Consider the following 16,593-nt stretch of genomic DNA (forward strand, 5'->3'; position numbering starts at 1 on the left):
GATATAATTACAATGTTTCTATTGATAAAGTATGCTAATGATAAAAATATTTTCGGCACTTCATTATTATTATTTTTTTTAAATTTTTTTTTCCTCAACACTCAAAATTTATCAATACTTTTTCTGTATAAAAATTTTGAAAATGACTCATTAGAAGTTTCAGTAAATGCTAAATAATATCCTATTAGTTTTCTTCAAGCACTGTAGAACAATTTAACAGTCTTCCTTTGCATAGATGCGGAAGTGAAAAATAGAATTTAATATAGGAATAAAAATGAGACTCAAAATAGTAAGAAAATAATTTTTCTAATTAATTTTCTTAAAGTCTAGGACATGGCAAATTAAACAGCAACTTAATATTTTTATTTTTTTTATTTACTAATAAAAGGATTTTTTCCTTAAAAATTTAAAATTATTTTTTTACGTAAGAAAAGACATGATTAAAAAACAATCGAAGCTAAAAATAGGAAAACATTTGTCATGTTGTTTTCGCCCCAAGCAAAACTCATACAGAGTTAGTACTAGTTTTCTAAAGACTGCGTACAAAATCAAACCGAACACTGTATGTAAAGTTTAACATTTCTGTCTTTCATCTGTGACTTATGAGGTGTGACAACAGACGCCCTACTCCTGTAGTTCCCATAATTTGAAAGTATTAAGTTTCGGATGTATTGCTCATCATCGGAAACTGTGTATTTTGCACCTATAATAATAAAAAAAAAATTAAATGGTACATAATGTATATTAATTAATAAATATTGTAGACTGATTTATAATTATGAAATGATAAATAGTATGTGTTAAATGATGAATACTGAGTTTCAATGACAACAAATGGTCCACATATATGTATATTATGTAAAAGGCAAACCTTGTATGTTACATATTGTATTGATGATTGAATGTTAATTATAAAATAAATACGAAGCGTTGAAACAGTCACTAAAAGAAATTGCTAACATAAATGTCGTAATAAATTTACAGACAGAAGAAACATAATTCAAAACTTAAATAAATTAAATATTTTCAAAAAAATATTTTTGCTTTAGCTGTTAAGAAATAAAGGATGTTCTTTTCACTAATATTGATTTGTCACTCCATCACAGTTAGACATTAGCCATGCGATTTGTAGTATTAATAGTAAAGCACATAAGACTAATTTTGTGATTAAATTTTAAAAAAAGGCGCATTAATCTTTCTTACTTAATTTTTGAACCTTCATTTTTTTAGAACTTGCAGCCTATTGTAAAAGTTATGTAAAAGTAATGCAGTGTACTGATGTTAATTTAAATAATATCTCCAAATCTTTTTATTCTAACCTTTAATTTAAGTTTTTCATTCATGGCAATAAGGGAAACGAATAGAAATATTTTTGTAGTAAATTTTAATTATACGTATTCTAAATTTTAATAAATAATATTTTTAAAACTTAATATTGAATAAAAAACCATTTTAAAATAATAATCGATGCATTAAATTATTTTACATTCTAATCATTGTCTTTTAATTCAATTGTTTGATTAATAACAAAAAGGAAATATTTTTTGAAATAATTTTGAATTGTACTGATTCAAAATTTAGCAAATTACATCTTCAAGACTTAATATTGAACAGAAAACCATTTTAAAACAATAATCGATGCGTTAAATTATTGTACATTCTAATCATTGTCTGACTATTTAGGAATACATCGCATGGACTCAGAGTATCAATGCTTGATATGTAATATCTGATGTAATATCCGATTGTTGACATGCATCGTCACGAAATCCCTTGGAATCAAATCGAATTTAAATTAATTTCGAGAGATTCAGGGACTATTGTTTCATCCGTATATTAAGTGATAGCAATACAAAACTAAAAGCAAACATGACGAATGTAAAATAAAAAGCTATTATCCATGGAATCCATTTTACCGTAAAATCCATTTTTACCGTAAAATATTAGGTGATAAATTTTACAGCAATATTTATTTAATTATATTTATTCAGGGATTTTATGGAAATTATTACTGTAAAAATTACGGTGTATCAAACTTTTTGCCTGTCTGGACTTCCAAAACTTCCCGGCTGGAATTAAGGTATGTGTGGCTGAAGTCGTATTCTTGGTCATAGATCGAGCCATTGAAAAACAGGAGACGCACCCTCCGTCTCAAATTCACTTGCTTTCATGAGGCAGGCTTGTTGATATTTTCAAATGATATTAGAAACAATATGAGGTTATCATAATGTATCAGTAACGAGTAAAATTTCTGATCTTTTATTTTTCTTCCATTTTCTTTCTATAAGCATAACTATTATTACAATCATTTTTGTAAGCACAGAAGATTATTTCTTCAGGCAATCACAGTTTTTTTCTTTTTTTAAAAATGTTAATTCATAGTTTCTTCTGACTCAATTCCGAATGATACGAACTGTTCAATAAATTAATTATTTTAAACACTTAACATCTGGAATAAGAAATCCATTGACGTACCAGGAGATTATTGGCTTCAACTCAGAACTTTCTTTGCAAGGAATTAAATGATCATCACTTTCTTTTTCTCTCTGGTGTTCAGAAAATCCCAAAAATATTATAGAAACCAAAAGAAATGTTTGTATTAAGTTCGGCAAAAACTATGAAAATTTCTATATTTATTTGCAATTTTTATCAATCAGGTTTTAAAAAATCTCAACATTTTTGTACCCTCTACTGATTATGTTAGCCTACTGGATACATGCCTAAATGACACTTTTACGTGCTCTTTTCAACTTATGTACAACCGTTTCGACTGCATATTAAAAAAAATTATGCACTGGGGAAAAAAAATTTCTGGCATTTCTGCATATACACAGGCGATATTGATCCTCCTGTACGATGCTCATGATAAAGCGCTACTCTGGTTCGTTTATTAAATAAAAATAAAATGACGAAATTTTTCTTCAATTTTCACAAAATTCGTTTTTTGAAGAAGTAGCTTTTGTCTTTAAGTCACTTTAAAGAAAGTTTCGCTCGGAGCATGCGCCAGAAAATGGTTTCGTTAAGAACGACGAAAGTTTCCTGAAATTTGAACATCCATTTTTACAGTGTAGTAATATTTAATGCTTATCAAAAAGAATATTTTCTTTTTTCATCTCTCTGCTACTTCACATTCTCTCCATACAACATCTTGGTGATTTTTGTCAAAATTCAAGAAGCACGTAATTGGTATTTTTAGTGAATACAAATTTGTAGTGAATACAAATTTTGTAGTGAATACAAATTTTGCAGTGAATACAAATTTTGCGGTGAATACAAATTTCGTAGTGAATACAAATATGAATAAATCTGAACTATGTAAATAAACTACTGTCAATGTCTTGACAACAAGATACTACACTTTTGGTTCTATAAATAACAACCTTTTTCAGTGTTAAAACACAGAATGTGTCACACGAAGAAATTTGAATTTAGTTTCCATGGCAAGAAAAGGTTTTGTCTATAAAACCGAATCTGTAACCTAACTGATTGGGTGTCATAGCATTATTTGGGCTTTATTGAACTGTAGAAAACAGTTAAAAAACTTAGAATAGCTGAGTTATAGTTGTATAGTAAAAATAATTATTATGCTTGGTACTTAAAACTGTTTCTTTTCACTCTTGCGAAAAATCACAGAGGTTTACTAATTTTCTTAATTTATTTCGATATCTTAAGCATTATTTCGTAGTTGGACAACTGCATGCATTTAAAGTACATTGCAATTGTATGATTGTTGTCTTACCCATTGAATGTGCAGTAAAAGGATAATAGAACGATAATATATATTTATTATTAAACGATATTTGCATATATTTTCACCGTACTTAGTGCAAAGATGCACATTTTTTTCTATATCTTATTATTAAACCTAACAGAAAAAATAAATTACAGTACAGTGAACTATTAACGGATTTAATAAAAAGTTTAAAAAAATCATGTTTAACTCATCATTGTAGGATACTATTTTTTTTTTAAAAAAAGCTATTGTTTTCTTAAAAAATAATCAAGCTTTAATGAGCAATTTAAATAAAAAAGTTTTTTGTAGGTAATGTGTATAAAACAGCTTTCCATAACAGTTATAGTAGAACCCTTTTATCGCTGCTTAGCTTAAGTTTCTAAAGAAATCATAGAAAAATTATATTCGCTTCAATCTAAAAAACGATCTCTGAAAGCAACAAAAAATTCAGAAAGGAGGATTTTTTTCTTTTTTCTAACCATACAAAAAACAACTTTATATGTTTCAAATAAAATATAAAACAGACTTGAAAATAACGCGCCAAAAAATACATTCTGTTGTAATTAATTATTTATAAATTTGCTTATTCGCTCATGAACTCTAACCGAAAAAGAGTAACATTAAGAAATATATAGAAATTTATCCATAAACAAAAGGTTTAAAAACAAAATCAGAGCTTTTCCTTAATTTAATTTTCGTGTACGTTGAATTAGCGTACAGGAGATACTTACAAAAATTGAATTCAAATTTAGTTTTAATTATAGCTAGAGCGAGATATACTTCAAAAGATATACTTTAAACCATTTGAAAATGTTATTTTTGAGAAGAAAAAAAATTATGTTGTGCACCGTATAAAATGTGTTTGAATTATTAAAACATCAAACATAATTTAATAATAAAATAAAGTCATTCGGAGAAAACATAGTATGTTCGAAATATACTGGAAATACTGCCAAATTGAAAGTATTGGGCTATAATTCACTGAGATTTGACTTAGATTTACTAGAATTAGTTTAAGGCATATTTTCTCCGAAGTATTTTGATCACAACCCATTTTACGTTACAAAACATTTTCAACTGCCCCTATAAAAGAAAAGTCTATAAAAGAAGAGTCTTTTTTTCAACAGTTTCGGCAGGATTAGTCATATTTTTAACTTGTTAAAAATTCCTATTGAAAAATGCATTTACTTTAGCAATATTATTTGAATAAATTTTTATGAAAGTGGTCCATACTTAAAAGTGATAGCTTAAAAGTAAATTCGATTTATCATTTTGCAATTTACATTACACACAGTTAAATGTTATTTTTGGTATGATTCAGGAAACGTAATCTTCTCAAATTGCAATTTGTCCTCTCTTCTCCCCGGTAAATCAGAAACGGAAAACTTATTCTCAGATTTATTCACACTGTTAGATATTTCTCGAAAAAAATGGTTAAATAGCAGTTTTTTTAAAAAAAATTTATATCTTACAATATTCTACCGAAACTGTCAAGTAGCCATAAAATAGATGATATTCAAATTGCTAACTGTGAAAAAATCTTTATTGACGATTTCCACCTTGTACTGTTAAATAACCAGAGATTTATCCACGTTAGTTAGGCCAAAGTCAATGAGAATTGAACACAAACTAGGATCTAAGTCATGTGCTAATGATTGCAAATTCATATTTTAATTTTCCCACAACAGCGGATGCCTAATGATCTTATAGTGGTAATAAGTGAGTGATGAACACCTTATGAAGCTGTATAGTTTTGTATTCACGGTGAACCATATTAGTTATAAGCGGTTTAAAATCCGCTAGGAAAAAAAAATATTACTAACCGCAAATGTTACTGTCTATTGGATGAACATATTCGGTTATTTTGTCGAAATTTTAGAATAAAAATTCTAACAGTGCCGGCAGTTATATTTTATAAAACTATCGAAAATCAAAAGTTGATAACGAAACAAAATCGATCCAAGATTAAATATCTCAAGTTTCTCGAAAACTAAAGTTCGAAAGTCTTTTTTTAATGAAAAATTACAACCTCTTATCCTAAAACCAGCAGTGTGAGGATTTTGCAATGTAAAATAAGGCACTTAATGAACTTACAAAGCACTTATGCAATTACAAAGAATTTGCAGGATAGTTCTTTGTACAATATATAAAGGAAATCAGTCGATGACAGAAAAAAGCGAAAATCAAATCGTCTCCATGTGATCAGCAATGTGGAGGCTCATGAATCTTGTGGGGAGAGTTCAGCTATCGTGGTAAACATAACGAGACTTTACACTCAGGCAATATACAGGGTGTCCGAAAACTTATGGTACATGCCTTAGAGGGTGGCAGAGCACAACTAGACAAGAACAAATCACCAAATCACCATACAATCCATAGTTGGAACGCAAGTCTTAAAGCGCCAGAGCAGGAAATGATGGGAAACAAGACAGGCAGAGATGGAATGAAAAGAAATCAATGGAATTAGTAAAAGCTTTTTTTTCGACAAAATGAAATTAAACAACACCCTCATCACAGAAACTGTTCAATATTGCTGTCGCCAACATTAACGCAGGCTTCACATGGTCAAAATAGCGACCGCCCTCTATTGGCGAAAACACTAGGCATTTCTCTTTTCTGTCAGCGGCTGCGGATATGTGGGCAACTGGGACTTTTGCAGAATCTATGGGACCAACTGTCAAATAGCTCATGAAAAATCGAATTTTAAAGAAGTCGATTATTTAAAATTTGATTTCTTACGAACTATTAAGCCGATTTCACACACATTTTATATTTTGCCATGTAAAATTACACGTGGCATGAAAAATTGTCCACCTTTAAATTCAAAATTTTTTGACTATTATAAAATAAAATAATAAAAAACAATAAATATCTACTATTAAGTTTATAGTAAATATCTAATATAACAATAAGTTTATTTTTTCAAGGAATTATCTTTAGATAAACGAATTTTATGATTATGTGCAAAATTTTTTCAATTCGCTTAAAAAGTTCACGAGATGTAGTGAAATGCGCAAAAAGGTATAATTAACATCAAGGGGTCCAAACTTTGGTGCGCGCTTCTGACCAAACTACTAGGACCATATTTTCCAGATTGCGGCTATCCCCTATATTTTGGGGATTAGCCATCCGAATCTGTTGAAAAAAGGTATGTTTATTAGAAAAGAGTACGTTTTTGTGTCTAATTTCGTAATTTAAAATATTGTCCACACTTATCAATTAGCATATTTGATGTCAAACCTTGAACCATTAAGAGTGAGTTCGAAAACGTGAAGATTCGATTATTAAATCAAGGATGATTTAGGGTGGTCCTTTTTCTTGCGAACTGCATATTTATAACTTTTGGTGTGCTGATGAATTTTACAACCAATTTTTTTCCGAGAAATATATATTCTTTTAAGAAAAACCTAGTATAATATTAAGAAAAGGGGAGTGGACTTAAAAAACTGGAGAAAGTTTCCTACGAAATCCATTACTATAATGCTTCCTCCTAAATCAAAGAATTTTGAGTATGTAAATAATGACTCTAGCATATCAGTATCGCCTCACTCAATAAAAATAGAAAAAAATAGTTAATTGTGATTTGAAACTTATAAAAGACCTTCTCCTATGAAATCTAGTTATATATAAGAAATTATTTTCATCCCCTTAAGAGAAGAAATCTCTCTCCCTCTTAATACCAAAAATTTTCCTAAACCTTCATCAAAATCACAAATTTTAGGGCTTTTACGTATGTGAATGATTGCTTATTATAATTTTTTTTTCAATTTAAATTTTAACAACACTGTTCCCATTCCCTTGTCAATTTATTACCTGCCCCTGAGAAGAGAGTCAACAATTTAACTCCACAACTCCCGAATCGATTTAATTTTCGTAAAAAAACTTTTATAAAATCACGTATTCCATACTTAGTTTTAAATTTTTCAAATTTAAATTTTTTAATTTTCCTGCAAATAAAGATTGAGAGCTGAGTTTTTCCCACAGTTTTATTTTTGTTCTAAATAACAAATATTGCCCCACTCCTGTTTACCCATCTTTTAAATTCATAATTTTTAAGTATATTTCCAATTTTAATTTTCTTTTTAATTTTTAGGAAATCAAAATTTGGAAGATGACTCATAAAATTTCGAAACTAATGAAAAGGTTGTGTGAAGCAACAATAATAAGTCTGACTGTGCTAAAATCTTACTGCGTAAAAAAGTTGAAAACAAAAAATAATTTTATTTAACATGTTTAGTTTGAAGTCGATCTTTTTCTAATAACAATATTCAAAGTTGCCCCTATAGTGCTTATAATTTCAGATTTATTTTCTTCGGATGAATGTTCACTATTTTTCAGTTCTATGAAGATGATGTAAATTATAAAAGTTATTTTCTTAAAAAATTACTTAACTTAATATAACTAACGGAAAAACATAACTATACTTTCTGAGTCCCTAAATTAATTGTCTTATTATTGCTCAGGAGTACAACTTTAAATTAGTTAAATAATTTAAATACATGGCAATACTTTTACTTTTGTTAGTTGTAACGAAATTAAAAGTAAAAGCAACGTACATTTACTTGCCCTTCATTACTTAGAACTTTAACTTGATTTTTTGTTACTTTTATCGGGGAAAAGTACAAGTATTTGTAACGAGACTGTCGAAGGAAATCGTTACTTTTTTCTCAATTTTTTTCAAAACTTACCTCGAAAAATATCTTTTTCGAAATTTTTGAAGTTAATTATTTCGTAAATTTCTAAATTTAATGTGTTATTGATTCTTTAACAGCTAACTTTTTTTTCCAAACACTTTTATGTTCTTTGCAACTGATTTTAAATTAACCCAAATTTTAACAAACCATGGAAATTTTAGAAGATATTTATTTCGTTTCCATCTGGTGATCTGTGGAATTTGCGTTTGCGGCGATGCTGACCGCATTCTTCTTCATTGCAATCTGTATGCGAGTACCCGAATTAAATTAAAGACTGATTTGAGACGTCTTTCTATTCGTTGGCCTCCTGTTTTTTCAGAACTGGTCTAAAGTATCGAAAGTCTTGCTGCCTTGCGGAATTTCGTTTTCAATGTAAACTCGTAAAATTTCTTGTTTTTGTTTTCTACTTACTTCTGCAAGCCTCATGCTATACTTTGTAGTGCATGAGGAGTTTTCAATCCTTTAAATAAAGAAAATAAATAGAAAAAAAAAAACACTTTTACGGAATGGAATTTTCTGAAAGGAAGAGAGAGTACTTTTCGAACACTCAATGACTCTTTTGCATCTTTGAATGACAAGCATTATCCATCTTCTAAGAATCAATTGTGACAGGCATGAACTGGCCCACCGAAACACCGGGACGTAATGACATTTGAACTGGCGCTCTCCAATCTGGTTACTTTCTGATGAAAAAAGTTTAAAAAAACTATAAATAGAAAGCGATATTAATTATGATTTGAATTTATATTTTTTAAGGCAAAAATTATAAATAAATGGTTTGTAATAATTGTTATTTTATTTTTTACCATTTTCACGTCGTTTACCCCTCTCTGAGGAAAATCTAATGAGGAATCCCTAATGGGGGTGCAACGAGATCGAAGGTCACTTGCAAGTTCCTTTAAATTAGTAACCACCACGTCAGCTGCTTGATCAGTTTTGTTGCTATTGGAAATGAAATGCTCTGATGGAACAGTAAAACCTTCTGCTCAAGTTTAGAAAAATTAAATAAAAAATAAGTAAATAAGAAGTTGCATCTATTTTAGGAGAGTTTTGGCAAAAACTGCTAAATCATTCCCTGCTCATCCCCCGCCAAACCGAGGGGAAAATACTTTTATAATTCAAATATCACTCGATTTTATTGCTTCAGGAAAAGTGCTGTCGGAGTCTTTTCTGGGGTTCTAACTTTCTCTCCCTCGGCAAGGGGATACTACAAAGTGCATTTTCTAAATTTTAGACGTAAATTTCTTCCTGGGGAAACTTTTTGGGCGTTCCTTTTTTTAAAAAAAAGATGTTGATGAGAAACCACAGATAACTTCAAATAAGCTCACCAGGGGACAAGATTTTTTGGTCATTCTGCCAGAAGAGATTTGCTTTTGATCATCCCTGAAAAAATACTACCCTTGCAACGCCTAGCCTCTTTTTGTGGCAGTTAAGAAAATATTTATTAAATTTTTTTTAAATCCTAAATGCAGCAATTCATGAGTGTATTAATAGTTTTACATTGTGTTATCCAGAATAGTTGAATTAGAGTCCATTATAATTAAAATAGCTCTAATAAAACTTACTTAAGACATCATCACTCAGTGTTTAGATTGAAATTTTTATGAATGGTCAAGGTCAAAGCTGCGGGTTCAGAAGAAATTTAAAATTTTCAGCTCCTCCTGATTTTTAATTTGTTAATGCAATTAAAACAGCTATAATCTTTAAAATTATCGAGATTTAATTTGATTTTAGACTTAATGCTGTAAAAATATTCACTTAAAAATTTAAATACTTTTAAAAAATAATGTTTATTAGTCTAATGTTTAAAAAGTAAATAAATCTAGTGATTAATCATTGAAAATGAGAAGTCTCAAAACAACCATAGTTTTGACATTTTCTAACTATTTTGTATAGATTGTATGTTGGATACAGCAGAACCATTAGTGTTTGCCTGTCCAGCTGACCGCGATTGTTGAGGGATAGAACACAAACGCTTTTAATTGATCGCAAAATGAATAACAGTTACAGTGAAAATATACAAAAGTTAATGCTTTATTAATGAAAAATTCCACATATTCACATTATTCAAGCCACAAATTCCACATATTCAAAAGTTTAATAAGTTTTAAATGGACTAGCATTTTTCAATTTTAATCAAATTCTACAGATTTGACTAAAAATCTCGACAAATTATACTGCTTTTACTATTTGTAATTAATTCATATATATGGTCTTCAATTTATATCTGAGCGCGATTTAGCGAATTTGAACAAAATGTCGCTCAATTATGTTACTATATTTCAGCAAAATTCTTTATTTTGATTAAAAAAAATACGCAATTTAATTTTGTTAGAATCTTATATAAATAAATTAAAGATACATAACAATCAACCCTGTGATTATTAAACTGCTTACAAGTTGATAGAATAAAGAATTTTAAAGTTTCTTGCATTTCTACTGGTGCATTATGAAAAATTTGTAATGCATACATAGAAAGTGTGTATTAGTTAATAGGATTCCACTATCTATACTACGTAGAAATTCTGTTTTATTTTGACAGAAAAAGTCTGCACTGTCTTGCAGGATTCCTACGTCTGTACTACAAAGAAATTTGTGTTCTTTTTTTCAGAAAAAGTCTGTATAGGTTAACAGGATTCCTCTGTTTGCATTCCGCGAATTCCGGATCAAATTACGCTATAAAGTATACATTTTGGGAGCATAATCCGTAATATCCATTTTTAACCTAAAACATTATACCGTAATTTTTACAGTAATATTTATTTAATTAGTGACTCAGTGAATTTTTCGGTAATTATTACTATAAAAATCACGGTATACGATGTTTTTTGTCCAGTAACATGTACCAATAAAAATGGATTCTACGATAAAAAGTGCAGGCCCCCTGAGGGCCGGTACTTTTTACCTTGATTTTATGCAGATTTTTTTACAGCGCATAAAAATTAATTAACCCACTTTTAGATTATAGTCTGGTTATTGTTTCATGAATTATTTGAGAAAAAAATATAGAAATGATAGTGTTTTGAGTTATTTTCTTTTTAAAAAATAAGTTCGATAAGGTTGTAATATGTTTTAAATTGAAAATGATAGTTTAAAATATTTTGAAAATTATATTTTAAACAAAACTGCGCGACTGTTGAAGAGTATTTATTTAAATCTCGACTTTTCTCACAAACTTCTTAACCAGACAAGATTTGCATTTTTCTTCTTTTTTTTCTTCTAAAAAGATCATCGGACAATTCTGTTTACATTTCCATTTGTTTTATTTTATAGACGATTTTTCTGAAAGAAGTCTGTAATGGATTGCAGTATTCCTCCGTCTATAGTATAAAGGAAATATGTACCGGATAACATGTTTTCCCTGTCTATACTAAGGAGAAATTCTGCTGCATACATATAAATTCTGTACCAAATTAAACACCGTAAAAAGCTCCGTTTTTACAAAGCCGCAAGGACAAAGAAGAAAAGGACGATCCCAACTGCAAAGGATAAACGCAGTTGAGAGTGTTTACGAGAGTTGAGGGTTTTACGATTCTAAAGGTATTAGGAATATTATCGCTTAAAGGTATGCCTGGAAATCTCTTCAAGGGAAAACTTTGGCTCTTTGATCCCATCTTACCTGTAACTGATTTAAAGATAACAATTCAATGATTTTTAAAATCACTTTCAACAGTTAAGCATGTGATTTTAAGCTTCTAGATGTTAGCGAATAATGTTGGATTTCATATATAGCATGTCCTATAACAGAAAAGTTTTAAATATTGGATATTAGTGATTATTTATGTATATGTTCATATAAAAACTTTGATAGTCTGTCTAGCAGTGGATTTTACAAGGTAATTCCAATTATTTGATTGGGTTTTATGCCACTAACTATTTTTTTAAAATGCTGCTGCTAAATTCTTATTGTCAATTTAGATTATAGACACTTTTTTACAGTATGATTCAGCTTAATAGTGTTAACTAATTTCATGATTTTAAGTTTCAAATTTTATGTAAAATTAACTAAGCGAAATAAAATTAACTTTCAGATATTACATAAAATTAATCTTAAATAATTTTGATTTGATTGAATTAAATACCTTGAGACTTGAAAATTTTAACGATGTACTCTTCTTTGGGATATGGATATAAAATAGTATTTTGAGATTCTATTTTATTATTTTTTAATAAATTATATGTATTTTATTTTCTGTTTTTGTAAATAAAATGAAAGGGGTGCTTAGTTTTTGGAATTTATTTTTAGGCTCAATCGATGAATTGGAAGTATTTCTCCTTAAATTATTTTTTAGAAAACTTTAAAGTCGAACTGTTCACTAAACTTTAACTGCTTCTGAATTAATTTCCAGACAGAAAATAGATTATTTAGAAAACATATTGAGTGGTTCTATAAAGCTAGTGCACCGTATATGTTCTCTTTAGAGAAAAATATCTTCAACATTTAGTTCTAAAAGTGAATATATTCAAATGAACATGAAGCAAGATAAAAGGAATGACAGATTCTAAATTGAAAATTGAAAATTTGTCATCTTTTCAGTATTAAACAATAAGTGATGACGTTTACTAATGTACAATTTCTGAAAATAGCGTATGAAACTATTCCTGATTCTGCTTTCATCTTAAGGTAATTCAATAGTTTAAAACGAATCGGAAAATAATTTGCGATAATTTAATTATTTTAATCAGTTATCTTCTTTTTTGTTTCCAATACCCACCTGGGTTATCATTTCGTCAATTCAGGCGTATTAGGGTAGATTTATTGGCCACTGTTTCAGGGGCACCATAATTGGTGAGGGCCAATGTTGCTCCCACAGTAGGGACAGGTAGTACAGAGAATGAAAGAGCATCCCTACTTCGTCCGGGATTCAATCCAAGAACCTTTCTGATTCAAGGCCAGTTTTCTGACCCCTACTCAGTCCGGTTGGCAAATAATCGGTTATCGTAAAAGGTACAGGCATTTTATAATAAATATTGAATTATAGGTAATTAAAAGTAATTTAATATAACCAAGAAATATTTAAAGACAATTTTAGATAATTATACATTTGAATATTAAAATTAAGAAATGTATAGGTGATCAGAGTTAAATAAAATATGATTCGCATATATATTTCAGGCTATAGATAATTTAGTAAGGTAGTTATCATCATAATCACAAGTTATAAGTCTAAAAAGGAAAAGAAGTTGTTTGCTAAAAAAACATTACTAAAAAAAGCAAGCACCCTTAATTTCTCATTCAAATTCAAAAATACCGTTTTAAAGTAATACTTAGAGTTTTAAAATACCATAATAATAAATGTTGAATATAATTATAAATTCTTTAAAAAAAATAAGCTTTATTTTTTATTAAACTGTAATAGTGAAGTTTGGCTATCTAATTAAATATGCAAAAATTTTAATTTGTAAAGAGATTATACATAGAATTTAAAAAGAAAATTTTCGTAATAATTTTCTCAAATGGCAATAATTTATTGCATACAATGCAAATAAATGGTGCAATTTTAACTACAAAGGATGTCATTTATTTAAAGAAAAATTATTTTAAAAATATGAAATGTAAAGTTTTTGATTCATATATATTATGAAAATCTTAATAAATACAATGTTATCTTGCGATACTTACATTAAGTGAAGTATCGCAAGTGAATTATAATAAAAGAATATAACAACTATTTACTCAATCAATTTGCCAAGATAGTAGGTAAATATGAAAAGCTATATAATATTTATATACTATAATAATAAACATAAACTATTTATTAATAAAAAGTCTCAAGTTTCTAAGAAAATGTTAATGTCAAATTTTTTCTATTGAATATTTTACGACAAACAAAAAAACTTTTTCATACAGAATGAAATTAAAGATTACTTCTCAATAAGTAGTTCATATAAGATATGTTTTTCAACGATAGCAAATAGGTGTACTAAATTTTAAGTACTACTTATGAAAAAGTACTTACGGTAAACTGTGAGCACGAAGAAGGTTTTAGCTTTGTTACCATCGTTGATAGCTGAACACACATACTTGCTCCCGTTTCGGTAACTCACGTTTTCGAATATGAGTTTAAGGGCGTGTTGGGAGTCCCTTCAACATGTAGCCTGAAAGAAAATGTAATTAAAATTTTTAAATTGTTAAGCATAAAATTTTAATATCTTTAAAAAACTACTTATGAGGAAAAAATTAAATGAGTAATTTTTTTAAAGTGGTAATGATAATGACACAGCGGTTGAGAGTTGAAAAAGTTTCAAAAGATCAAAAATTAAAGAAAAGAATAAGCAGTGTTGTTTATTTCTGGTGTAAGTTGTATATTATGGATTTAAACTATAAGCATTTTTGAAAGTAAATAAAAAAAATTAAAATGCCTCATTGAAGTGTCATGCACTGTATAAAATGTATAGTCAAGACTACCAGAATATGGTTAAATTGCTGGTTAAATTAAGGTTAAATGGTGCTTCTGGCTCAATGGGTCCACGACAAAGCTCGGTAATTTTTACCGAAGAACTTTTGCAATAATTTTAGTTAAATTAACTACGAAATATAGTGTTATGGTTTGTGATAAAATTTAGTAAATGTGGTGAAACTTGGTAATTTTATTATGATACCTTAAAATATGGCTTAAAATTTATTTGGTAAATTTTTTGTTTTGTATTTTTACTACACGTTTGGTAATATAAACTACGATTTTGAAAACTAAATGAAAGGTTTGTAAGTATTATATATTTTGGTTTTATAACTAGAATTATGGATTTTTTACTAAAAATGCCCTACTCATATAGTATGGTAATTTTAGAAGAGTTTTTTCCTCCGTGTGTATAGAGTAACGGACAAACATGTGAGAGTTTAGCAAAAAAGTAAAAGTTTCATATTATGATGCTTGTAAAATTCTATATTATGTAGTTAATAATAAAGTTAATTTAAGAAGTAGAAGAATAACATATATAATCATAATTCAACATAAAAGGAAATTGTTTAGAAAGAAGCTAAATAAAGTCAGAATATGCTGTCTATTTTTTTTTAAATATAGTATTGCAAAAAAAAAAATACTTAAGAACACAAACGAAAAGAAAACTGTTCAGATGTCTCATTAACGTTTGTAACATATGTCTCTTCTGTACGGCGTAAATTTATGTTGAGAAGACAAATGGAAGAAAAAAAAGAAGCTCTCAATCATAATTATTAACGTAACAATTTAGAGAGAAATTTCATTAGATGTTTTTACAAATAAATACCTGAGAACTACGTTAAAAACAATAAAAACACAATAAATATTTTCTTAAGGAATATGATAAGAGGATATTAGTATATTTGTGGTATTTAGGAGTGTAAGCGTAATTAAAATTTAAAGTCATAACAAAAATACTACTTACTACTTACATTACTATAAGCCACTGAGTACCTATATAATAAAAAGGACAAAAGTAGTATAAAACTATTTACCCATGTTATTGGTACATTCTTATAGACAGGAAAATTTTATGGTATGATCCAGTTTTCTCACTTGCATATCCAGATCTTTTCGTTATCAAAAAAATCAATAACATGAAAGTTATAATTTTTTTTACAAGTAATATATTTGATGATTTCTAATTAAATGGCACTTACTTTGTAAAAAAAATGCGAGTCCTTTTTACACGCTTTCTCTGTAAATTTGATGGTTTAAAGAAGTTTTGTTGACACAGTAGTTTATCTCAGTTTTTCATCCTAATCATAAACTGATTAAAAGGGTCAATTGGGGGTTGCAAATCAAGAACAAGACGATCACTGATACATAGACACATGACCTTTGACCTTAGTGCCAGCCGATCATTTATAAACAAGGTGGCGCGTTAAAGACGAACTAAGTTTCCACACATAAGTAAGAATGTTAATTAACGAGGAATTAATTAAATACAACGCAGAATCGTATATCAAATTTGTTACAATATCATTCTTTCTCGTCTATATCTTTTACTTAGCTTAGATTTATTATTTTTTATGCACTTTATAATAACCATGATATATTTTTGTTTTGTGTACCTGACAACTTTGATGCACAAATCATTTGTATATGTTCTACCTGTGCCTGTCTCTCCGTGCCTGTTTTTGTGCTAAGTAAGCCTTTCATCCCTTCAGTGGGTCGATAAATGAGTACCAAGCATGCTTGGGAACTAAACACTGGGGATTTT

General features: G+C 28.5%; 1 long non-coding RNA gene across 2 annotated transcripts in view; it reads right to left on the reverse strand.

Annotated features, from left to right (window-relative positions):
* Positions 1-352: 352 nt before the first annotated feature.
* The window catches only part of LOC107439926 (uncharacterized), a 44,263-nt gene continuing 28,022 nt past the window's right edge, over positions 353-16,593 (reverse strand). Inside the window, exons 1-4 of one of the 2 annotated variants that reach the window (XR_002376855.3) lie at positions 16,031-16,368; positions 15,866-15,940; positions 14,388-14,526; positions 353-703 (exon numbers count right to left, since the gene is read on the reverse strand). This is a non-coding gene — a long non-coding RNA (uncharacterized lncRNA). Of the gene's footprint in view, positions 704-14,387; positions 14,527-15,865; positions 15,941-16,030; positions 16,369-16,593 lie in introns of those variants that run through there. The other variant, XR_011636622.1, reaches the window with a different exon arrangement.

The sequence above is a fragment of the Parasteatoda tepidariorum genome, chromosome 4 (genome assembly GCF_043381705.1).
Source record: "Parasteatoda tepidariorum isolate YZ-2023 chromosome 4, CAS_Ptep_4.0, whole genome shotgun sequence".
Taxonomy (NCBI): Eukaryota; Metazoa; Arthropoda; class Arachnida; order Araneae; family Theridiidae; genus Parasteatoda; species Parasteatoda tepidariorum.